The sequence below is a fragment of the Lissotriton helveticus genome (assembly GCF_964261635.1).
Source record: "Lissotriton helveticus chromosome 1_1 unlocalized genomic scaffold, aLisHel1.1 SUPER_1_unloc_8, whole genome shotgun sequence".
Lineage (NCBI taxonomy): Eukaryota > Metazoa > Chordata > Amphibia > Caudata > Salamandridae > Lissotriton > Lissotriton helveticus.
The window spans coordinates 3246425-3272429 of record NW_027611725.1 but is presented as its reverse complement, the minus strand read 5'-3'; the positions used below and the strand labels follow the sequence as shown (position 1 = coordinate 3272429).

At 45.4% G+C, this 26005-nt stretch overlaps 1 long non-coding RNA gene and 1 pseudogene across 1 annotated transcript; one reads left to right on the top strand and one right to left on the bottom strand.

Moving 5' to 3' along the window:
* Positions 1-927: 927 nt before the first annotated feature.
* Positions 928-3016, top strand: LOC144806502 (uncharacterized; annotated as a pseudogene).
* Positions 3017-17479: 14463 nt separating this feature from the next.
* Positions 17480-24534, bottom strand: LOC144806499 (uncharacterized). Its single transcript, XR_013605816.1, has 3 exons — positions 24421-24534; positions 17903-18026; positions 17480-17726 (listed from the first exon to the last, which is right to left on the bottom strand). It is a non-coding gene; the product is annotated as an uncharacterized LOC144806499 (long non-coding RNA).
* Positions 24535-26005: the final 1471 nt, after the last annotated feature.

The window sequence follows — 26005 nt, the reverse complement described above, 5'->3', positions numbered from 1 at the left end:
GGCACTGCCAACATATTCAGGGTATTTGCAGATCGCCTCCACAGCGGGATCCTTGATCCTGGCGCGGTGGCGGTTTCATGGCAGTCCCACCACCACACTCATAATACGGCGGTCAGACCGCCAGGATGGTGGCAGTTGGACCACTACCATGCGTACAGCGATCATGAGGGCCGTCGCACTCGTAGTAAGGCCCTTAATAAGCTGCAAGGTAAAGGCGGGAGTAGGCATTTGAGCTGATCCAGTGTGAACAGGAAAGCATTGTGAAAAAGGTGTCTCGAGTTACCTTTGTCATATATACTTCCTGAAGAGTTACCTTTGTTGTACACTTCCTAAAGAGTTACCTTTGTTATACACTTCCTAAAGAGTTAGCTTTGTTATACACTTCCTGAAGAGTTACCTTTGTTATACACTTCCGGAAGAGCTACCTTTGGTAGATACTTCCTGAAACTAAATTAACGGCAGCGCTTCCTGATTCCACTCTTTTTCCACAATCTGTTTGGTTAATTGAAATCTTATCCATGTGTATCTACCTAAAACTGTACCTGTAGCACGAGTGCTCTGTGGCTGCCCTTTCTTTAGTAAGTTACTCTGTGAATAATGGTAAATCACTGCCTTTTCAGAAGTAAATAAGATGTGACATTTTCAACCACAGTTTTATTGAAATATCCATGTATGGTAAAATGTTCCTTACCAAATTTCAAATATGGTAGAGAAGAGATGTCTTCTACAGCTGGTTAAATATTATGTATTCACATTCTATTACATTTGCATTTAGTAATATTGCATTTCTTTACATCCAACAGAAAATAAGCCTTAAATGCACAGATTGATTATGAATAATGAAGATAACACATCAAACCTGCAAAAATTATCAAAAATAAGGAGCTCCAAAAACATCAGTGCAATCAGAGGAAGAGGACAGATCCAGGAAGAAGCAGTCAAAGGCAATTCAGTGAGTGTCCGAGTCTGAGATCTGCACCTCGATACCCCAAGACGAAGAAATGACCTCAACAAAATTAAGGCAACAAAACTGACAAACCACCTGCTGTATAAACAAGCGTCCAACACCAGCTTTGATCATGAGGCCGGTATGAGAGTTGGAGGAAGGTCTCGTGTCTCTTTGGGGTCCATAGCTTGGAACAAACTCCCTCTTCAGCTTTGAGCTGTTAGCAACATGAAAATGTTTAAAAAAGGTTGAAAACTTGGCTTTTTGTCCATGTTGAAAACAAACAGATTTGCTTTCTTTTCTGACCTGTGCTTTGCCCCGGGACACTCTTTGGAGTAGCTGTACACATTACGAGTCGCTTCACCATCATGATATGGCTAGAGCAGTGCTTCGCTATCTAAACTGGCAACAGACCAGCATTCAGTGCTCTAGGTGTATTGCAAACACTTTCTAGCCAAACCGCAGGCACCAGGGAAAAGCACAATGAAGTGGAGCCTAACAACTGAAGGCTAAAGGAAAGCGGAGATCTGCTCTCTGAAGTACAGAGTATTGTCCCAATTTGCACCTACCGGAAGGAAGATTAAGCTTTACCCGCAAGCAGGCAAAGCCATTATCCAATCTAAAGATGCAATCACCCACAAGGAAGCCTTACTGATATTATGAATGTGGCAGGTATTTAGTGAGTCTTGTATTGTATTGTTAAATCGGAAATCACGCGTCCAAAATATAACACACATACAGGGAATGTGAAAATAACGCAAGTAGTTTATTAACTATGCTGACCCTTCAGGAAACACGGTCAGGAGAAAAATCGTGCAATTCCACTGAATATGTCAAGAACTTTAGCCAATTAGAAACCATAAAAGAGCATCAGCAAATACAAACAGGGGAAAAACCATACCATTGCAATGAATGTGTAAAGAGCTTCAGTCGGTTATCACATCTCCAAACACATCAGCGAATACACACAGGGGAAAAACCATATCATTGCAAGGAATGTGTAAAGAGCTTCAATCAAATTGCACACCTCCACACACATCAGAGAATACACACAGGGGAAAAACCATACCAGTGCAGTGAATGTGTAAAGAGCTTCAGTCAGTTAACAGGCCTCCAGAGACATCAGCGAATACACACTGGGGAAAAACCATACAATTGCAGTGAATGTGGAAGTAGTTTTAGGTTACTATCACACCTCCACACACATCAGAAAACACACACAGGGGAAAAACTATACCAGTGCAGTGAATGTGTAAAGAGCTTTAGTCAGTTAACAACCCTCCAGAGACATCAGCGAATACACACTGGGGAAAAACCATACAATTGCAGTGAATGTGGAAGTAGTTTTAGGGTACAATCAAGCCTCCACACACATCAGAGAACCCACACAGGGGAGAAACCCTACCATTGCAATGAATGTGTGAAGAGTTTCAGTACGTTAGCAGAACTCCAAACACATCAGCGAACACACACAGGGGAAAAACCATACCAGTGCAGTGAATGTGTAAAGAGCTTCAGTCAGTTATCAAACCTCCGCAGACATCAGCGAATACACACTGGGGAAAAACCATACAATTGCAGTGAATGTGGAAGTAGTTTTAGGGTACAATCAAGCCTCCACACACATCAGAGAACACACACAGGGGAAAAACCCTACCATTGCAATGAATGTGGAAGTAGTTTTACTTACTCTTCAGCATTAAGAAATCATCAGCAAGCTCACAAAGGGGAAACAAATCTTTTAAATGCCATGAATGTTTGAAAAGCTGTAGTCCATTATCAATCCTAAACAGGCATCAGCGAACACACGCAGAAGAAAAGCCTTCAAGTGCAATGAATGTCTGAAGAAATGTAGTCAATTATCAAGCCTATGCAGACATCAGCTTGCACTCACTCTGTAAATACCATACAACTGTAGTGAGTTTAGAAGTACCTTTAGGAAATCTTTCGCATTACGGATTCATCAGTTAATGCACACACAGAAAAATCCTTTCAGGTGCAGTGAATGTGTGAATATCTTCAGTCAGTTATTAAACCTACGGCTACATCAACTAACACACACAGAGTAAAAATGAGCATTGCAATGAATGTTAGAAGTGATTTTGTCAATTGCGAACACACCTGGGGTAAACCTTACAATTGCACTAATAGTGTGCCAAGATTTTGTCAATTTCTGATCCTACATAGCCTCAGCGAACACACACCTTCATTTAACTCACTTAGAATTAATCCTAGAGATGCAGTGAATTCAAAAAGAACTTAAGAACATTAACAATAATATTGACTCATCTGAGGACATAGACAGGAGCAGAACAGTGCAGTTATTGTGAGATGAGGGAATTACAGGAACAAGTATATAATTATGTGGGTTATTCAAATACCAGATGAATGAAGACTCGACTAGAAGAAATGAAGAAAACCACAGATTTGTACAATAATAAAAATATCTGTTCCCAGTGATTGTTCACTTCGGTACACATAGAAAAAACAACGTGATATAACAGGGAATCCACTGGTAGACTAGCACAATGTGGAATAAAAGAAAGAAACACTGGTGGTTTTTATTTGGCGATGAAGAGTTACAAAAAAAAACATCCAAGAGTTCCTGTTCATGCTACCCGTAAAAGTGTAGGGATGAATACGATTCTGCCTGCACACATTGCTATATTAGCATATAAGTGAGTTAGTTGCGAAAACGCCATTTTGCTGCTTTTGCACATGACACTATATGTCTCTGTTTTTATAAAGACAAACTGCTTGCTTTTCCTTCACATGAGAACGGTCTGTTTTTCATATCTCTAGACTCACACTGCGACCTCAAGTCTGCACAAAGTGTTCAAGGTTAAAATAACAATGTATGCTGTTGATGCAGGTTGATCGGCCCACGCTCTAGACACAACACTAACACAGCTGCTCATTTCTGAAACTCAGGTGTTTTTAATATTGCATTGCATGCATGAGACTAGCACTTGGAACAAACCTTTCCATCGACAAAGAGCTGTGCTGATCTGGGATGTGATTCACTTCACCTGACTTTGGTGGTATGCGGTCCCCGTTTTAACCTAGAGATCTTCTATTATTATAATACCTAGCAAGGGGAGGGTGGTACACAAGGCGCTATAGACCTGGTTCCACTATCATTATAACATGATTTCTCCCTTTGTATTTTATGGAATTGTAACAATGCTGATTGTATTGATTTTATGCATCTTTTTACTTATGTTAGCAAAGATACTGCATCTTAGAGCACGTAGTTGAAATAAACATTTAAAACTATACCGTGTTTCTGATTGCTCACGTTGTGGACATTTATGAGAATAAAAACTAAAGAGTGTTCTTGATTCCCAGTATTCCTGAGAGGTCCCAAAGTCGCTTGTTCTGGGTTGTCTACTCATTGGTAGCTTCGCTGTAGTACGGAGAATGAATGAGACACTGTTGCTAGTCGGATCGGGGTTCCGGGCACTGAGGTGGATTTTTGGTACACCACAATACACTGAGGTCCTGGTTTCCTGTGCATAGTTCTGTGCATGAGCAGAATCCCCGCAACAAAAGCAGCTCTCGAAACAATGCTTGGACTAAGAAGGGTATTTTCAGCTAACTTTAGGGATTAGTGATAAAACCTATAAACTCAAAAAACTTGGACTGAGTCCCTGCAAGAAGAACTAATTTAACAAGCACACACTGGTGAATAGTCACAGCTGATTGTGGTGTTTGGTTGTTTTCTACAACAGTAATGATTCAGCGACAGCGGCCAGAGAACAGTGTCCAAAAGCAAAGTGAAAGGAGAAGAATGTGAACTGTCACACTCGGATATATTGCTTACAGTACACAACATTTACCACCCAAGCCCTGACGCGGAACCAGTGAAAGGATCCGAATGAGAGCTGCGACTCTCTGTGTTAATGCTTGCAGTGCACTGCATTCACCACCCAGGCCCTGACATGAAAGAATGAAAGGAGCAGAATGTGAGCTGTGACTCTCAGGGTTAATGCTTGCAGTGCATGGCATTCACCACCCAAGCCCTGATGTGGAAGAAGTGATGCCAATGTCCATTGTTGCATCTGTACATGGACCCATCATAGTGGCCCTTTACCAGAGGTGTTTTTCCTCCAGCTGGATCTTAACGCACCGCTGACTATGTAGCTGATTCACGATTAGATGATTCACAGTTAGATGAATTGTATATAGCAAAGGTGTTTATCATCGAGCTGGATCTTGGTCACTGCTGGCTATGTAAATGAGGTACAAAAGGGGTTGGTGATGGACGGAGCATCTGAATCAATCAAACACTCACACCCAGTCAAAAGATCTGGGTTTAATCCATCACCGTTCTTTAGCCCACTCTGCCACCCCAGTTCAGACAAGGCTATATGCAAATCAGTCTGACCCTGTGCCTCATGGGAACAGTCCAGCCCGAACTGCCAAGCCATGTCTTCCCTGGACCGGAAACAAGCTTCCGAGGACCGGTTTCTGGCATTTCAGCCGTCTTCAGCCCGGCTTGCTTGAAACCAGTGGCAAAGTGAGCAAGGGACTCACGTCTGAGCATACCCTGCCACACTTATGGCGGCCAAAAGCGGTACAAAAGGGGGTGGTGATAGATGGAGCATCTGAATCAATCAAACACTCACACCCAGTCAACAGATCTGGGTTTAATCCATCACCGTTCTTTAGCCCACTCTTCCACCCCAGTTCAGACAAGGCTATATGCAAATCAGTCTGAGCCTGTGCCTCATGGGAACAGTCCAGCCCGAACTGCCAAGCCATGTCTTCCCTGGACGGGAAACAAGCATCCTGGGACCGGTTTCTGGCATTACAGCCGTCTTCAACCAGGCTTGCTTGAATCCAGTGGTAAAGTGAGCAAGGGACTCACATCTGAGCATACCCTGCCAACTTATGGCGAACAAAGCGGTACAAAAGGGGGTGGTGATGGACGGATAATCTGAACCAATCAAACACTCACAGCCAGTCAACAGATCTGGGTTTTATCCATCAGTGTTCTTTAGCCCACTCTGCCACCCCAGTTCAGACATGGCCATATGCAAATCAGTCTGACCCTGTGCCTCATGGGAACAGTCCAGCCCGAACTGCCAAGCAATGCCTTCCCTGGACCGGTAACAAGCTTCCTAGGACCGGTTTCTGGCATTACAGCCGTCTTCAGCCAGGCTTGCTTGAATCCAGTGGCGAAGTGAGCAAGGGACTCACGTCTGAGCATACCCTGCCAACTTAGGGCGAACAAAGCAATACAAAAGGGGATGATACAAATACCAGTCTTCTTAGAGCGTTGCTGTAACAATTCATGCCTTCCCATCCTCATCACCTTGCTCTCCGTGTCTTCCAAAAATTCTGCTGAATACTTCCTTTGTAAATACCTTCTTTTTTGTGCTTTGGTGATATTCAAACCTGTGTCTTGATCTGAGCATATTCTTCTTATTCTGAGGTATTGAGAGAAAGGTAGATTGTCCACCAACCCTCTGGGATGGAAGCTCTGATAGAGAAAAGCATTGTTTTTTATCGGTAGGCTTAGTATAAACCTTGGGGCTTAGTCCTGTTCTGTCTTTCTGTATGCTGACATCCCAAAAATATAACTCAGTCTGTCTGATGTTGCTGGTTGAATTGTAAACTGCTGTCAATAAGGTTCGATTTCGTTATGATCTACTCCAAAGTATCTGATGACCTCTTCCAAATTAGGAAGATGTCGTCAATGAAACGACAACTTAGTAACAAGTTCTCCTTCCATATTGGTTTTTCTAGAATATTTTCCACTTCGAACTTAGCCATAAAAATATTTGCACATGCCGGGCCCCGGCAAATCCCATCGATGTTCCTCTCAGTTGTAAGTGAAAAAGTAACTATGATACAAACAGAAGTGTAGTAATTCCAATAGAAATAATCTATGAGCTTTTATATCCGATTAATTCAACAGTTCCCATTCCACTGCTTCTAGTGTACAATGATGTCACATCGATGAAACATAGTACCCACTGTTGCCACCCTTCCATTGGTAAAGCACCTAGCTTGTTCAGAAAGTGTGTGGTATCTTTGATGTAACTACACCGTGACTGGACAATATGTTGCAGAAATGTATCCAAATATATACCGATTGGTTCAAACAATGAGCTGCACCCTGATACTATGAGTCTGCACGGTGGATCTACCAGATTTTTATGAACGTTTGGAAGCATATACAAGTGTGGCCTCCCAGGGAACGATGTTGTCAAAAAACATTTGGGGCCATATGTATCAACATCCTGATTTGCGATTCTCAAATAGCAATTCTTTAGAAATCGCTATTTGAGAATTGCAAATAGGAATGTATGTAAAAAATCGCAATTTTTTTGCGATTTCTTAATATTCCTTAATTGCGATTTGCAAATTGCGAATCGCAATTAAGGAATACTTTCCCATTCATTTCTATTGGCCAGGAGGTCCATAGGAATGAATGGGAAGTTATTCTCAATTTATGATTCTCAATTTGAGAATCACAAATTGAGAATAATTTCAAGGGTGTCATAAGGACACCCTGATGCACACCTGAAATTTACATGTGTGCGCATATGGCACACATACACGCCCTAAGGGCATGTATGTGTGCCACATGTCACTTTGAGAAATGCAAAAAAGTGTATTTTTCAAATAAATCGCAAATTACCACCAACTTGAAGTTGGTGGTAATTTGCGATTCCTTAATGCTAAATTGCACTTTTTTGGTGCTTCTTACATTGCATTTAAGAAATCGCAAAATTTGCGATTCCTTAAATGCAATTGCAAAATAAGGAATCTCAAATTTAGCGACTCCTTATTTTGCCTTAATACATACCATTTGGCAAAATTGCATTCGCAAATGCCGAAATTCTGCAAATTTTGGCGTTTGCAAGTGCAATTTTGCTTGATACATATGGCCCCTGGTCACTAAAGTGATCCATCCCATATCTTCTGATTTCTGTAAGGTGACAGTCAAGATCACTGCTGTTTTTGGTGTGGGGTCTTTTTCTAGTAACACCTAGGTTTGTACATCTCCAACATGCTCGTCGACTTTTTGTTGGTAGAAACTTTTATCCATCATTGCTAATCCTCCTTTGCTGTGGGTTGAAATGCCTGATTTGTGTTCATGGCCAGTGTTTTGATGGTATTCTTTTCCTTATTTGTTAAATTGTGTCTGCATTTTAGGTTGTATTACAGTTGCTCTGAATCCTTTTTCACCAACAGTTCAAATGTGCCCAATAACTTATGGGATACTGGCGCCTGGTACGTGCGTCTAGGTTTGAATTCCATGAACTCAAAGTTCATGGAAAGTCATTCAAAGTCCCTTGTGAGGCTGCTATAGTGGTAAAGAAGTGTCTCAGTCTCAGAGTCTTCATAAATCTAAAAAGAGAAATCTCACTTTCTAGCCTGTTCGTGTTATATGAGACGGAGGTCATGCTCTTTGGAGAGGCACCGCTCCTATGGTCTCCTGAGTGGTGGCCTCCCGAACTAGGCCCTGCCCCCACTCCCAAAGAGGTAGTAAAAAACCTTGGGGTTCGACTTGACCAGTCCCTGACACTCAAAGATCAGGTCAATCAGGTTACTGGATCTTGCTGTGGGGTCATTGGACTTCTGAGAAGGGTCTTCTCCTATCTAGCGGACTGCCAAAGGAAAACTTTAGTCCAGGCATTGGTAATCAGTAGACTGGACTACTGTAATGGGCTACTGATTTCAACCAATGAGGAACAACTAGGCAGACTACAGGTAGCCCAAAATACAGCGGCCAGACTGATCTTGAATGTTCCATCTAGATCCCCCTCACGCCCTTTATTGAACAAACGCACTGGCTACCCGTTCGCCAGACGGTGAAGTTCAAGATATGCTGTATAATTCATAAATGCCTATCTGGCGCCGGTCCTAAGTATCTATCAGAAATCCTCAGACCCTATGAGCCTGGTCGTTCGTTGCGCTCTCAGACCCAATCCTTGCTCCAAGTACCACGGATCAAGAAGGAAAGACAGGGAGGCCGAGCCCTCTCCTACCGAGGCCCCACCCTCTGGAACTCCCTGCCCCTTACCCTTAGGCAAAATCCTAATTTAGCCGCCTTTAGGAAATGCTTAAAGACCCACCTGTTCCTGACCACATAGATACCATTTACTGCCTGATGATCCTTTCTCTCTGTAGATAGCTTTGGTAAGAACATAAGCGCAGAGATACCCCTTCGGGAGTCGAATTCCTGCGCTATATAAGCAAATAAATAAATAAATAAATATGTACCCACAAATGATGTTCCTTTTCTTAGGACTTCTGATTGTTCTGTAGTTAAAGATAAAAACGAAATGTTTATAATTAGACTTTGTTCTGCTTTCTTAAGTTCTTTGTTGGTTTTTCTTTTTCCTCTGCATGTTTTCCTTTTGTAAATTGGGCTTTTGTTGATACTGTTGCATTCGGTGGTTGACCTGAATCGTGTCCTGAGGACAAAAAAGACGATTGAGTAGAGGTAGTTGCTAGCTCCGGTTCTTGTGTGGAGATCATTTTTAGGTACTTGGATGCTGGCCTATGGAGCTCTAGATGGATCTATGTCTTTCTCCGAGATCAGGCTCGCTGCTGATGATTTATTATTGGGTCTCTTTGTGTTCCTTCTCTGAGAGTAAACCTCTGCCTATGTATACACCTCATTGAGATTTTAGTCTATCGTATCTCTTTTGAACTTGTGTAATTTGCTTACCTGTATCTCCTTCGAATAAACGTCTCTTTTCCTATTTATCTCCTTCAAAGTGTTTAGCCACACTTTATCCTACATTCTGCTTGATCATTTTTTTTTATCCTGTGGATCTCCTCATCCAGCTTCCTGATTGTGCGCGATAGCTCCTCCACTAACAATAGGATCCGATCCAATGAATACTTATTTAGAATACTGTACCATCTGTCCATGAATTCTGTTAAACTGAAATCTGTATAACATGGGTTTTATGGATAATCCGAACCCCCGTGGAATCCTTTTCACTTTGTGATATTCAATAAGTGTGGATGCAAGAAGACGTTGGTTGAGTTCTCTTCTCAATAGATATTCTAACTGTTTCAATTGTTCGGTAGTTGAACCTCTTTGTGCATTAAACGTTGTTGTTTCTCTTTCTAAAGCATATATGTCAGTAGCCTGCTCTGCCATATATGCCTTAGTGTTTGCCCTGTTTTCTGTTAAACTTGAAATGGAGTCAAACGGCATTTTAAATGTGTAGGTTCTGTGACAGGGTGTCAAAAATCACCTTCAAACCTACTGTAAATGCTTGTGCACACTAATATACCCTCTACGTATAAACCTACGCAGTGGCCTGCTCGCCGGGTGTGTATGTTGTCAATCAGACACTTCTCCTAACTCCTGGACCTTCCTGTTTATTATTGTTTATGTTTGTTTTTATTATAGCTGCAAACATAAGCCCCAGAAGAAGGTTGTGATTGTGACTGAACTTTGGATCAAGAAGTTGTTTTATTGCATTAGGTGTAAAGATGAATAAACCTCAGTAATGGTCTATATGTTCATAAATTATTATTATTATTATTATTATTATTAATGAGTTTTGTATCGCGCATGGTTACCCTTGGGCATCCCAGCGCTGAACCAGATAATTGTTTTGAGTTTAATGTTAAAGATTTTTATATGAGACAGTCTTATTACATGAGTGATTAACATATATGATACATTCGTTCGGCAGTGCCCCGGGGTCCAAAGTAGTGTTTTCTTTGGCACAATTAGGGGCAGTAGCAATGGACACCACATACTGTATCTTCACAGAATCTGCCCTGATCCTCTCACTCTCTTTTTCTTGTCTTTGCAGTTCCTGGATGGTCCCAGTCTAGTCTTGCGTCTGACGTGCAACCTGTGCTTTGCACAACACCGAGGCTTCTGGTCTTGGTACTAAACCAGGAGTAATCAAGTCCTTAGACATCTCCTCTCTCTCATCCTTCGTTGGCAACGGTAGACTTACTATCAATGTTCACGTCCACTCCGGCAACCGGGGACGCCATGTCATCGCCACTGGCTGGGTAACCTGATGAAATTGGGGCTAGATAGAATCTCCCCATTCTTGGTGCAAGAAATTTAATTATTCTTTTCTCAAGGAATAATCATACCTCTTGTCAAGGGTGAACCCTTATAGTTATTACATTATCCTGAGTTCAGCCCCCTGGTAGTTGCAGCACAGAGCAGACAGTGCCAAACCAGTAATAGAGTCAAAACACCAAGAAATAAAAATCCCAACTCGAATTAGAAAAACAAACCAAAATGACAAAAACCGTAAATCTGAATTTTTAAAGCTTAGATGGAATAAAGTGGCTAAAAGAACTGAGTGCCAACGGTAGTTAATGCTCCTCCTGGTACAGATCTTAAAAGATTCATGCGTCTGTCTTCATGAGCTGGCCTGTCTGTCCGATGCACGGTCACTACTGATTGTTTAAGTTTTGCTCTGTTCTGCTCTGGTTTTCTCCATTGAATTTCTCTACTTATTTAACACTCAAAATATTTTCAAGATTTTAGCTCAGTTTTGCTTAGTGTTTGTATCTTTTAGCCTAGAATACTCTGCAGCTGCTCTGGAACATGACGATGCATGGAGCTAACTCAACTCATCTTATTGGCTGCTTAATATCTGTTTTGGGAAATTACAAGATCACATCAACAAAATCTATATTTTCTGAATTATTTTATGATAACAAAACCAGGTAACTGGTACCGCACACATTTGCTAAACACTTTGCTGGATTAAATCAATCAATCAGCATTTGTATAGCGCAGCCCTGTCACCCTCTAGGGGTATCTGGGCGTTGTGGATGTGACAACTCTGTTGAAGGGGCACGTTTTGGGTTTTTGGTGTCCTGGGGGAGGGCGGGGCACTAAGGCAGTAGAGGGTAGCTGACTTCTGGCTAGCTTGACAGGAGAACTGTTGCAGGGGAGCCAGCACATGGGCCTGCTCCTGAGTGTGGAGTTCTTCAGTTTCATGACAGTGTAACGTGACCATATGTCTCCCCATCGGATCCCTCCTCCTAAGGCGACAGGCCCATATCTGAGCAGCCTGTCATCCTAGGACCCCAGCCTCCCCCCCTTCACCCGAAGTCTGTAAGTGGCCGGTCCTGGCACCTCAGATCCTGGTGTGGTTCTTTAGAACTGTAAATGTGAGATGTGAACGCAGGGCTGGCGCTAGGCATGGCCAGTGTGGGCAGCTGCCCAAGACACCGCGGCCTTCTAACTACGACTTAGTCCCCAGGAGGCCATCATCCTTTTGAAAATGTGCCATTGTACCACTTACAGGTGGGAAACGCACTCCGTCGGGGTGTGCAACCATGGTGCTGCTCAAGTCCAGAGGCGGGGCCATGGGCTGAAGGGGAAATATGACCCCGCATCCGTTTCAGTTGCGGCAGACTGGGCAGGGCAGGGTTTGTGGCCGTGATCAGCTTTCCTTTGCTGGCAACTCTTTCCCTTATCCTAATCACCGCATCTGCACGATAATTGCAGATGCTTGAACTGGCGTGAGGTGTGAAGTGAACCCTGCCCCTGCATGAATGAAACGCGGAGCATCCAGCAGGACTCACAGCAGAGAAACTGAGCAGGGCCGGACTGGGAACCAAAACCGGCCCTGGCAAAGTGCTCGGCCGGCCCCCCTGCCCCCTGGGAGGGAGGGGGGCGAGCGCTTTGCCGGGGCCGCTTTTCAGCCGACCGGGGGATTGCCCGGTGCCCACAACAGCCAGTCCGGGCCTGAAACCGAGTGACCTCACGTCACGATCGGCGCTGCTCAAGTTCAAAGAAGGGAAAGGGCGAAGAGCAGAAAACGGATTGAGAAGTTATTATTCTTGTCTTTATTTTTGCAACTCTGTTATATTGTTTTTTTTTCAAACAAGCATGTTCATCCATAAGAAACGTAAACAGATAAATAGTGACTCCAGTGGAATATACGCTTGGTGTTTTTTTTTATTTTAAAGTAATTTACATGAAAAAAAGGACTAATGAAAAATTGGGTCGGTAAAAGAATAGTGGAGATAACATTGAGTTGGTATGAGGGGTGACCCCACATCCATCCTCACCACATCAAGGGGAGTGCAACGACCCCTCCAAGGTACACCCAAACTATTTAACCTATCAAACCACACTCCATTCCTTGTTGTACACATCTGAAAAGGTAGCACTACTCCCCTGCATCATGTTTGTTCATATCTGAAATCCCGAATTCCAGTGTCCTGGAGGAGGTCTAGTGCTCTCTTTTGCTTTTAATAGAATTATTGAGGGAGAGGCACATCTAAAAGGGGTTAGGCAAACGAAAGACAGTAAGAGGTGGGGAGATGACAGAGTAGAACAGAGAGGAGCGAGCTGGACATAAGGGGCAAAACAGATATATAAAACAAGACGCTTAAGGAAAGGGAGATGGGGAAAGAGTGATTTAGTGATGGGTATGTAATGGCAGAATCAATGAGAGAAGGGAAGAATCTTAGTTAGGTAAAAGGAATAGCATGCAAAGGATAAATGTAATAGGCTTGGGGAGAATGGGAGGATGGAAGGGAAGACCATGTTGTAAAGTAACATGAGCAGTGGTGTAACACAAAATGATGGGCCCCCCGCCTCAGAATATAATAAGGGGCCCCAATATTTCACAAATATTCATTGGTCCCAGGCTGAATGGGCCCCTGAAGTGTTGTGGGCCCATCTGTGCTGCAGGGGCCTGTATTGTGTCCTGGCACAAGACGTGAAGCAAGGTAAAAGGCCAGCCAGAAGAGTGATAAACAGCTGTGCATGTAGGGGAGAGGTGGAAGCTTGAGGGGCAGATACAGCAAATTGACAGTAGAGGTAAGAGAGAGATAAAACATGAAGAGTTGAGCATGGAGGGGAGAAACGAACATAAAGGGGGGGAACCAGTGAACAAACTTAAGGCTGAAGAGTAACATGAAAGGTGAAAGGCAGGGCTGGGATTGAAGAGGTAATTGTAAAAGAAGCAGAATCATCAGGAGAACTTAAGTGTCATGGAGAGGGTATGGTGAGTGTTGGATGTAAGAGGACAGGACAACCAAAAGCAGGTAAGAGGCAGGGGGAGGTAGATTTTAGAGAGGTAGAACCAGTGAGAGAAGGTTAGAGGCTGCAGAGAGATGAGAGGTGAAGGGTTCAGCAGGTAGCTTAGAGGTGGGTATAATAAAGGCCAAATTATTGAGAAAGGTGAGACACAGTAGTAGAGATAAAGCAGAGAGATTGATGTAAAGGGGCAGAATCCACAAAATAGGGTTTGAGGAAGAGATGAGAATAAGAGTAGAGCATGAACGGAAATAGGGGGTGTAAGTGGCAAAATCAATGGGAAATGATTAAAGTGTTCAGGAGGATGAAAATGTAGAGAAGATGTAAATGGGGCAGAGCCAGTGAAAAAAGTTATAAGGCTGGGGGAGAGATGAGCAGTGAAGGTAGTGCATGGATAGGAGTCATGGCTTTAAGAAAGACATAACCAGCAAGAGCACAGAGGCAGAGTGGCAAGAGAGAGAAGTGGATGGAAGAGAGAACAACCACCTAGAGATGAAGAGTCAGAGAGGAGGGGAAGGTAGATGTTAGATGTGCAGAACCAGCAAGAGAAAGTTAAAGGTTTGGTGAGAGATTGGAACTGCAGATTAGATCAGGGAGTTAGAGTTTGCTGTAAAACGGGTAGAATCAGCAAGAGGAGAGAGGGAAGGAGGAAGGGGAGAGGTGTATGCAACGGGCAGGAGTAGCAAGAGAAGATAAAAGGAAAGGGGAGAAGGAAAAGGCATAGCTGTATTTACTATGGCAGAACAAGCACAGAAGATAAAGACTGGGTGGCGAGTTGAGATGTGAAGAGTAGGGCAGGGAAGAGAGATGGGAACGTAAGAGGAACAGAATCAGCAAGTGAATATCAGAGGAAAGGTGAAAATATGAGCGGTAAAGAGTAGAGCATGGATGTATGAGGGCCAAGATCAATGTAACAGTGGCAGAACCAGAGAGAAAATGTAAGAGGCTTGAGGATTGGGAAAAGAAGAGACTTTAAGAGGAGAGCATGCTCAGTGAGGTGGGTGTAAGAGGGACTGAACCAGCAAGAGGAGATAATAGGCTGAGCAAGAGGGGAGGTAAAAAGTAAAGCACAGAGGACAGAGGAGAGAGTTGAATGTAAGTGGGCAGAATCAACCAAAAAGCGGTTGGAGGGCAGGTAAAAGTGTCTTTGAACTAGCCTGTGCCTCTAAGTACATTGAGACTCCTGCCAAAGTTTGCAATTACCTGACTCTTTATTTTCCAAGTAGAACATTTGGCTTATATTTGAGATGTGTATCATCCTTCACAAAAGTTTGTGATCTTGAACTGTCCTCAACATGTCTGTGGAATTACAGCCTGCACTTTGTGTACCCTTACTCAAATTTGACTTTTTTATTAAATCTAGTTCCCAGATGGATCCTTTCCTGCCCATTTTATGAATGGATATCCAAAGATCCCAGCTCCTGATCTAATCTCCATTTGCAATATCGCCCTTGCCTCGTCATCTGTCCCTATCATGTAGGAAAAAAAACCTGAAAAGCTGCGTTTGTTTCTCTGCTCAAAAATTCTTCAGCAGGTTTGAAGCTTCTCAGCATCATCTAACAACTCTTTACTGCCTTTTTCTGAAAAATCCTTGAAAAGGCAGTCAACTGATGAATCTCTTTCATAGGAACTAATTTACTTATTGATCACCTGCCAGTTGGGTTCTGACCTCTCCATGTGTTGAAAGTAGCATTTCTTGCTGTGTCGGACAGGTTGAGTCTGAATCTTGATGAGGAAGGCAGAGCAGCCTTGTTATTACTAAATTATAGTGTCACATTTGTTAGATCCCCATCCGGTTCTATGGAATCAACTGGAACAACCTGGACTACAAGGTATTCCCCTGGCGTGGCTTATCTCTATCCTTTCGGAGAGGCCTGGTCTCTAACCAAGAAAATGTTTTGGTCTTCCATGCAATCAGTAGCTTTTTAGATAAACACAAATTCATTGAAACTGTATAGCGAAATATAAGACATTTGCATTTCTAAGGGACTTTGTACCATATCACTGCTCTTTGGTGGCCTGTGGAGCTGGGCCAATCAACCATCATGGTTCCCTTAACAACAAAATCTTGGATTTATTTTCCAACGTCTTCTTGCCTTGTCTGGGCAAACAGTGTGTTATGTACTTCTACTACATCCATATGCAACACATAATCCTGCATTTGCACCCATGTCACTGCCGCAAGACAGTTGTACAGTTAATTATCTTTTCACAACCAGATTACGCAAGTATTCTCTTTCTTAAACTTCCCACCTTTTGCATTTGGTACCGTACAGGTCATTAAGAACAGTGATTGGATTCTCATCTGAGGCTGCCCTAGATGCTCTTTCTGCTTTCTGTTGATTCCCGCTATCAAACGATCTCTCCATTTGCCATTGTGCAGTGCATAAAAGGGCCCACTCATTCTTCAGTACTGTATTATTATTTCTATGTATTCCAGAATCCAACACTCAGTAACAGCCATGCTCCTGTGCCAACCTAAAATGAATAGAGAACAAATATACAGGTAGATCCTTCTCCTTTCTAGCTGCACGAGACTGGAAATGTCTCAGTCTTGAGCTACAGTGAATCTGAAATCTTCTGGGGAAAAACTTAAAACTGGCCTTTCCATGCATTAGTATAGCCTGTACCTCTTCCTTCAAAATCCCTTAGCGCCAGCATTCCCTCTTGGTGAGGTGTTTTCATTCATCTCTTTCAATGGAACAATAACTAAAGACATTTGCATTCGCTGCACAATTTGGTGCAATTTAACATAACACCCCGAGGAAAGGGAAAGGTGAAGAAGCTCAAACATCTTGTAACATGTTGCTGCACAGGGTCTGTCTGGTCATGCTCCCAAAGACAACCTGATCACTGTCAAGTGCAGAATGACAATGGGGAGGTCTGGGCAGCACAAGATGATGTGCGCCTCTTCCCACTGTAAATTATCCCAAAACACAAATAGCGACAGTGAGGCCTGAGGAAATTGCTGCTTTTCAGCAGTACAGTTTGAATTAGCCTTGCTTTAGAGATGAGAAGAAGGGGCAGCATACAGGAAAAGGGGTCTGCAGAGGGGAGCTGACAGAGGAGTGAGTGCTTCATTCTATAGAGTACATCATCACACATGTGGTGATTAGCCAGTCACTGAGCTTAGGTAAGTTGGTGGCCAGTAGTTTTAGGAAGGCAAATCGTTTATCGGTGATTGGAAGGACCAAAAGAGTATGATTAGGAAGCTACTCAGAACAAATATTCTCTACCATAACACTTAATATGCGCTATACATCGCTAATATGTAAACACCCAGGGAGCTGGCCAGAAAGACAGAGGCATGTCACAACGCACAGATTAGAAACATATCAAAAGTGTATTATAATTTGTTAGTATCTTATTTGTAAAATGACCGTATATAACATCCCACGCCACACTCACTCACACATTCATACCAACAGATTCATACTCTCACGTACCATAACACCCTGAAAAATCAGAAATCCAATCATACTCATGCCAACAATACAAGAGATAAGAATAAATGGACCAATTTTAATAGATAAACATAACAAAGATTGTGAGCTGAGAACAGATGAATGTTCCAATATTCAGGTAGCGCCACACATATCCAGGGTCTTCAAAATACATTGGCATAAGGATAAAAATCAAGAACATGGATCATCAGTTTAGACGTGGTCCATAAAGTAGAAACAACACCAACGCGCGTTTCGGTAATCGACCCGGTGTGGGTCTCACCTTCCTCAGGGAAGAAAAATCCAATGGCGTGGCTGTGGGACAAGCCTGTAATAGATACACGCCATCAAACATACGATGTTCAAATAATGTTTTCAAAAGCAATACGATGAATACATATGATAATGCGAAAATAAGGAATTAAAAAAAAGAATAGACGTATCCAGTCAGCATATGGACAAAAATTAAACAATGTAAGCGTCTAGAGAACACGCAGGTCTTACCGTAAACGGTGCTACAGGAATTTAGACAAAAAAGAGGGTAGAATTCCATTCCGGCTAAGTTCAAAGTGCATAGAGGAAGGGACAGATATATCCTCCGCATATATAAAAAGACGCCAGGTTCCATCTAGATAAGGAAAAAGAAACAAAAAGACAGAATACTAACCCGTCGTATAAGGGAACACCAGCATCTTCTTAATAGAACGACAATAGTCACTAAAGAAAGGAACTAACGATAAACATGGGCCTCAGACAAGGGAGCAGAATAATGCTCTAATGTGCGTACCAAGTATAAAAATAAGCAAACAAAAGAATATTATCAAATAATCCAGGAGAAGCGTGGCTCAGTGGTTAGAGGCGGCAGACCCGGAAGCTGAGATCGTCTGTGGACCAGGGTTCGATTCCCCGCCTCGGCGGGTCTCGGGCTCAAAATTCCACGGACTCGATAATTCTCGTTCCGGTACCTACTCGACTCACGGGGTCACACTCTGCGACTCTGGGCAATAGCTTGCTTAATCTCCACTACGGCCCCTCGCGGTGGGATGCCTGGCTTTCACCTTGTAGACACTCTGCCAGGGTATCTCACAGGGGAATACCAGGACGGGTTCCCTAAGCAAGCGCTTAGATACCGTGTCGGTGATTTGCGCTATATAAATACATTTACATTTACATCCTCTAGTAATGACAGAGCCTGGAGGTCGAGCACAAGAAAGAAGCAAGAAGAAGGGGATCTAAGAATCCTCTCTCAGGCCAAACACTTGCTCAATTGGTTAGATAAAGGGATTGCAAGGCAAAGAATATATAAAAAAGGAAGAAGAAAAACGGGGCAAATAACCAACCTCAAAAGGTGGAAAGTTGATTCAAAGAAAAAAGAGTAAACGGAAAAGCATAATAGATGGATTTCAAACTAAATCAAAAGCAATGCAGGCGGTAGGAGCCCCAAACAGCAATAACATTCAGGCTCTGATAATGGCAATCTCCTGACTCTCATTGAGTCCTTTGTCTATCGTGTTGAGGGTATATATCCACAAGACCTCTCGATGATGATTAGGAAGCCTGGGCCATGACTGGAGAAATTTATGGATGATGGACATGATCATTCAAGGGTCTTGCCTTCAATTATCTCTTTAACCATGATCCAGTGGATTTACCTGGGAGTACGTACAATTTGTTTCTTACTTCTTAGGCTAAATCTGAGTCAAGTGATGAGTCCGGACCCATCGCAATTTGGCAAGTGTCTCTCAGTTATTAACGACATGTGACTTAAAATCTTTAAAACGGCAAATCTCAGGGATTATGGGAGATTTATTTTGAAAGTCAAACACCACCTCCCCAACCTATTCAACATTGCTAGATTTAATTTCCATGTAAGAGAAAACCACACTGAGACTGCTATAATAAATCCCTCTTATTTTGTTGCTTTAATTTACTACTTGTCTGTTTAGTGACTGGCTCCCATTGTAGCTTTTGGCAGTTTTTTCCCCTGGAACACATTCTTGTCTCTATTTAGATATCTCATCTTTATATCTTTGAGTTAGTTCAGCTCTTTTCATCTCAGAAAAATGAAGTTTGAGCATGGTTAGTGGGTTTTAAGCATTCAGTTTGTGGGAATGGTCTAGCTTTTGGTGCTCCTGCCACCCAACCTGTGAATGTTATCTGTGCCATCTCATCCTCTTATTTTCTTTAATCAGTGCTTTCTATTGTTTACTGGAGCATTTGCAAGCCACTCTCCTGAACCAGCATGGATCCCTTAGTGTTGATGCCCATGCCTACTAAAAGGAAATGCTACCACATTGGGGCGGGGGGTTCCGGGGCTCTGCCCTGTGGTCCTGGCTTTACAGCACGAGAATTCCGCCACAGGTACACTCGATGACAGCTATCCCCACTGAGTGCTGGCTCAGCCAGGGGATGTTTGTATGCTTTGGCGAAAGCTCTCTTTCCAACAACTGACCTAAAATTGGATTAGTCTGAGGTGTGAGGGAATCAGTGAGTGCTTGGTTTATAATTTTGGCATCTACCCAGTCGTCCTCATCTAGTTCGCCTATCTTGACGGCCCAAGTGCCCCTCAGGTGCGTAATGGTGTTGGGTGTGTTGATTACAAGGGTCCTATATAGTTCTGATATATCTTTGCCTCCAATTTTCCCCATCCTAAGTTTGGGTTTCAAAGGATTGTACCCGGGGAGTGGATTGGAATTGTTCCCTATTGTTCTAGTGTGTCTGTTGAAAGAACTGGTTTTGGTGTAAGCTGTCTAAGGCCAGTTGTTGTCAAGAGAGCACACACACCAATGCGGGAATTATTCCCTATTGTTCTAGTGGGTGTCTCTATTGAAAGAGCTGTGATCATTGTAAGTCATCTAAGGTCAGTTGTTGTCAAGAGAGCACACACACCAATGCGGGAACTGTTCCTTATTGTTCTAGTGCGTGTCTCTGTGGAAAGAGCTGTGATCATTGTAAGTCATCTAAGGTCAGTTGTTGTCAAGAGAGCATGCACCAGTGCTGGGAATGTTGCCTATTGTCCAAGTGCGTGTCTCTGTGGAAAGAACTGTGATCGGTGTAAGTCGTCTAAGGTCAGTTGTTGGAAAGAGAGCACGCGCCAGTGCGGGGATTGTCCCCTATTGTCCAAGTGCGTGACTGTGTTGTAAGAACTGTGATCGGTGTAAGCCATATACTGAGGTCAGTTGTTGGAAAGAGAGCTTTCGCCAAAGCATACAAACATCCCCTGGCTGAGCCAGCACTCAGTGGGGATAGCTGTCATCGAGTGTACCTGTGGCGGAATTCTCGTGCTGTAAAGCCAGGACCACAGGGCAGAGCGCCGGAACCCCCCACCCCAATGTGGTAACAGGGTCTTCCCTGTCACCAAATATCCAGTCATTTATTGGAACCATTTGAGCTGTCCAGTAGTACAGTTGTATATCCACTGCCCCCAGGCCCTCATATGTTGGCGACTGAATACCCTTGGCATGTGCTACCCTTGCAGCTGAATCCCTGCACACATAGCCATTGATCTCAGATTCTATTTCGCCAATGCCCTCGGCGGTATCTTTGTCAGAAGTTTGGGAAGGTAAAGAGCCTTTGGGAAAGTGGAATCCTTAAATAACACAGTCAGTCCCAGAAGATTGAGGGGAGAGCACTCCAGCGTGACGTGGTTACTAATCTTGCATTCATGGCACTCTATGTTTAACCCCAGCAGATCTTGGGATTGTTAGTTATCTGTATCCCCAAGTATGAGAACGGGCCCTGCTTCTGTCAAATGTGGAGGTGTTTGAATGATTCTCTGGTGGGAGCGGTGGCCTGTTGTCCCAGCCCCTCCCCCGGCTCCACGCCGCCTGTTGTCCCAGCCCCTCCCCCGGCTCCATGCCGCCTGTTGTCCCAGCCCCTCCCCCGGCTCCACGCCGCCTGTTGTCCCGCCCCCTCCCCCGGCTCCACGCCGCCTGTTGTCCCAGCCCCTCCCCCGGCTCCATGCCGCCTGTTGTCCCAGCCCCTCCTCCGGCTCCACGCCGCCTGTTGTCCCGCCCCCTCCCCCGGCTCCACGCCGCCTGTTGTCCAGCCCCCTCCCCCAGCTCCACGCCGCCTGTTGTCCCGCCCCCTCCCCCGGCTCCTCGCCGCCTGTTGTCCCAGCCCCTCCCCTGGCTCCACGCCGCCTGTTGTCCCAGCCCCTCCCCCGGCTCCACGCCGCCTGTTGTCCCGCCCGCTCCCACAGCCTTCGAGGCATCTGGCTATATCCGCCTGGCACCAAACTGGTCATTCCTCGTCCACTCCCATATCCTCATCTCTATATATTTCTGTTCCTGGATGGCCCACTCCCCCCAACCCGGTCCCTCCCGTCTTTACCCAGCAATCAGAGCCGATGATGCCTCACTGGCGCTTTTTTTTTTCTATCTTTACCGCGCATCCCATACCCACTCAGCAGTATGAACCGAGCAAGTTACCTACCTTTATCCCTCGACATTATAAATTAAGCCTGAAGCAAATTACCAAAACCCAGCGCCGTGTCTTCTCTATCAGGAATCCCTGCACCTTCGCCTATCTTAACGGCACTTAATCAGTCATAATAGTTAGAGGTGAAATCGCCCTCTTCCTCGAATGACGTTACCAACCCGTATAACAGAGACCAATCCCAATGGTATGCCTGCCTCTCCCGTATATCTATCCCGATCCCTTTAAAGAGCAATGTAGAGCACTGTAGAGCACTGTTTGTCTAGAAGTGAACCCCCACGCCACCGTGACTTTCTTCCACCGCTACGTGCTCCCACCCCCCCCCCACATATCATTGACCCCCGCAGTCCGGGGCGCACCCATCCACACTCCTCCTGCAATCCTCTCTCCGTGTCCAGCATGCCCAGCCTGAACTGTAAACTTACATCCTTCTGGCCAGCATCACCCTCCACCGCTGCCGCCCAGATGGGTGCCCGCCTGATCCTGTCACACTTTTGAGACCTTTGACACACTCAACAGCGAGGTCCTCCCCCCTCTCCCGCATCCGGGCGAAGCCAGCTGTGGAGCACAATTGCCACCCACTTTGTGCCTTATACTACAGCTATGCACCATACGGGTGTACCCAAAAGGCAATCCTTAGGGCAACTGGTCTGCGACCCTCGCCCGCATTCCGCGACCCTCGCCCGCATTCCACGACCCTTGCCCGCATTCCGCGAGCCTTGCCCGCATTCCACAGCCCTTGCCCGCATTCCATGACCCTTGCACCCATTCCGCGACCCTTGCACGCATTCTGCGACCCTTGCCCGCATTCCCTGCCCTGGGGAACCCAAATGCTTTCACCAGCAGACCAATAAGTGGCCACATAAACGACACCTGTACGCAACCCACCACCCCGGCAGCCTCCCACAGCCCCCCGGGTCTCCTTGCCATGCCTGCCACCCCGAGCATTGACGCGTCCCCGTCCACCTCTAAGCTCGCAGCTGTCTCCGCCACCCCCAGGTGCCCCCAATGCCCGCGCCTCGAGGGCCCTTTGCATATCACTCCGAATTGGCGAGGCACTCTGGGGCCCGGCCACAGGGTGCAATCACTGCCCCCGCCGAGCCTGAGTCCAGCCTTCCCTACGGCTGACAGCCCCAGAGCTGGTAGCGGGCCGTGCAGGCCGCGCCATGAACCTCCGGCTGAGAAACCCCCCCCTTCCTTTGCAATTAGACTCCCTGCGGCCTTTTCTTTGGGCCCCTTGACCTCGTACCCATGACCCGACTCCGGCATTGATGCTCTTTACGGGGGCACCCATAGCGCACTCCAGGACCAGACCCTTTTTCTGGTACTTTGATGACATTTATAAATCTGCCCAGGATCACAAGATGTGGATCAGGCTACCCCCCCCCCCCCAAGTATGTAATTAGACTCTTTCCTTCTTATCCCAAGTATGCACAAGTGCCACCATGGCCTAGTAATGTTTGTTCTTGTGCTTGAGGGCCTTCCTTATATTGCAGTATTATACCTCTGCGTCTATTTTGTACGTCTTTTTAACCTGCTCACGTCCCTTTTTCCTCCTGTAATGCACCGTTTGCTTCCTCTTATATTTTGTTGGCTCACGATTGTCACTTTTCCGTCATGTAATGTAACGTTTGCTTTTGTACTTTGTTCACTTGTAATGTTCTCCTCATGTTTCAGTTCTGTTCCTACTGTGAAGCGCTGACACCCTCGGGTAAAGTCCGCGCTATAGAAAAACACATAAAATAAAATAAATAAAATAAATCCCTTGGGCTCCCGACTCCTCCGCTATTGCTGCACTTTCCCTTCACACGTGCCCGCCCCTCCGTGCCTCCTCCGCCCCCCAACTGTCGGCCAGCCAAGCCCCCTGCGCTGCTGCGCGGCCCCGCTCCCTTCCCTCGGGCAGAGCTGCCACCGAGAGACTCTCGCGGACGGGCTCCCGCCCGGTGCGACCCCCGCACCAGGCCCGGCCCCAGCGCCGTCCTCTCCCGCAAACCGCTGCCCTGCTCCCTCACACACCATCCACCCTAAGGGCCGAGGGCGTGGAGACTGGGCGTAGAACGGCGCCCCAGGGGCACCAGCCGTCCGCCGCACCCTCTCCCTGCGCGGGCTCGAGCCGCGGACTCGCTCTGAGGGAATGAAGAGCAGGCCTCGCGGCGCCGCCCCAGGGGCACCGGCGCCTCCGTCCTCCCGCGCGAGCACCCGTCACTTCAAGAGCCGAGGGCTGACGGTCTCCCACTCGCCCCACCGGCCTGCCCCATCGTGTACCCGCGCCGCTGCCCCCTCCCTGCAGCCCTCAATACCCCCCGGTCCGTCAGCCCGCTCTGTCGGCCGCCCGAGCATCTCTACTCTCCTCTCCTCACTCCCTTCTTAATGGCGCCTCCGCCCGCCCGCCCGCCCCTCCCCTCCCCCCCGATATTCACAGTTCCAACCAATCACGGAGCTTCTTGTGGAGAAACCCTACAAAAATTACAACAACTTCCGCTTCTCACGGCCACACGGGGTGCGCGTGACCCGCGGACAATTGGAAAATCACCTTTAGATAGAACATTTCACCGTCCGCCAATGACAAAAAGAAGATAACTTACTACTATTAGAGTGACTTTACACCAGTGACGTGCCAGTCACTTTCATGAATTCTTGAGAGTGCACAGCTACAGGAGCTCCTTCTCCAATTACACAAACGCCTGTGTCGCCTGTAGTGATGAATCGGGTGTTTGCCGCAGGGGCTTCTGGGTATGCAAATGTCTGTGGCTGGCCACGCCCCCTCCAGTGACAGCAAGGCTTGAGCAGCAGCCCCATGGGGGCTTGTGCTCTGGATCCAGGGAGTGAAGAGTCTCAAAATCCAGTAATAATCACACAGCCAACATTTCAGGACAGGGAGGGGGAGATTTAAAATAGAAAATCATTAGAATGAAAAACCCCCTTGACTTCTTTTGTAAGCTGCCAAGGTTTAAGACTGCGATGTGTGACATTTTCATAATTTCAATGAAATTATGAGTGACATTTCAATGAATACCAATGACACTTTCTTAGTTGCAAAATCAAGCAACGAAATCAAGCAATGAAAATCAACTCTTTAATGTTGCTGGAGAGTCTATTGATTAGTATTTACATTTAAGTAACAAGGCTTGCAGGCATAAGTTTATCTATGTATCTTGGATAGGGAATACATAAAAGTACACAGCAGGATTATAACTCGCCCATTAAATTTCGATCCCCCTTCAAACACCTGTTTGCCCAGAGACCGAGATTGTAAGTGTTTGATGCCTATCACACTCGGTAATTACCCTTTTTGTTCAATTTCAGCAAAGCAACCCTGCGGGAATTTAGCCAGAGGAAAAGGCATGGTATGTATAGTACAGGCACATTTTGGTACATTAAGGAATACAATTACCATGCTATTGACCCACAAAATCAGAATTGCCAACAAGTATCAAGTAGATAAATAACTGAAATAAAGACTCAGCCAGCCTGTCAGGCCTCTTAAAACTATTTTATTCTAAGTTTGAAACTATTCAAAAAACAGTCTGACAGAGTCTGCGTTTCTCATGAATAATAGCATTGAACCTTGTGTTACTGCTCTTCTTCTCCCCACGTCTCGCCGTCCAGCTTTCCCTCTACCCGTTTTATTCCTCCTCCCAGGCGTCCCTCCTCTTCCTCTCACTTTCATCCTTCTATACACCGCTCACTCTTTCTCAAGTCCTCTTCTCCTCCTCTTTACCTTCTGGCTCACATTCCCTCTGCATCTTTCGCTCCCTCCCTCCCTATCTTTCACTTATTCCTTCCCGCCTCTCTCATGCATTTACTTCCCACACTTCTCCTTTGTCTTCCCATCTCTTCTATCTTTGTCTCTCGTTTATATTCCATCTCCCCACCTCTACCCCTCTTCTCTTCCCTCCTATTTGCCCTTCTCCCCCACTTCAGCTCTAGAGCTCTTCCTCCCCCCTCTCTATTTCCGCTCGGGGAACCTTTTACTCATTCTCCTCGCATCTCTATTCTCCTGTCCCACCGCTCTCTACATCTTGTACTCTTTCTTCCTTCTTCTCCTATCTTTTCTGCCCCTCTTTTCCCCAATCTCAACCTTGTTCTGCCCCCTCAATGCCTCTCCCTTCCCTCACCTCTTTAGCCTTGGCCTCCTTTCGCACACCTAATTCTTCTATCCCATCTCTC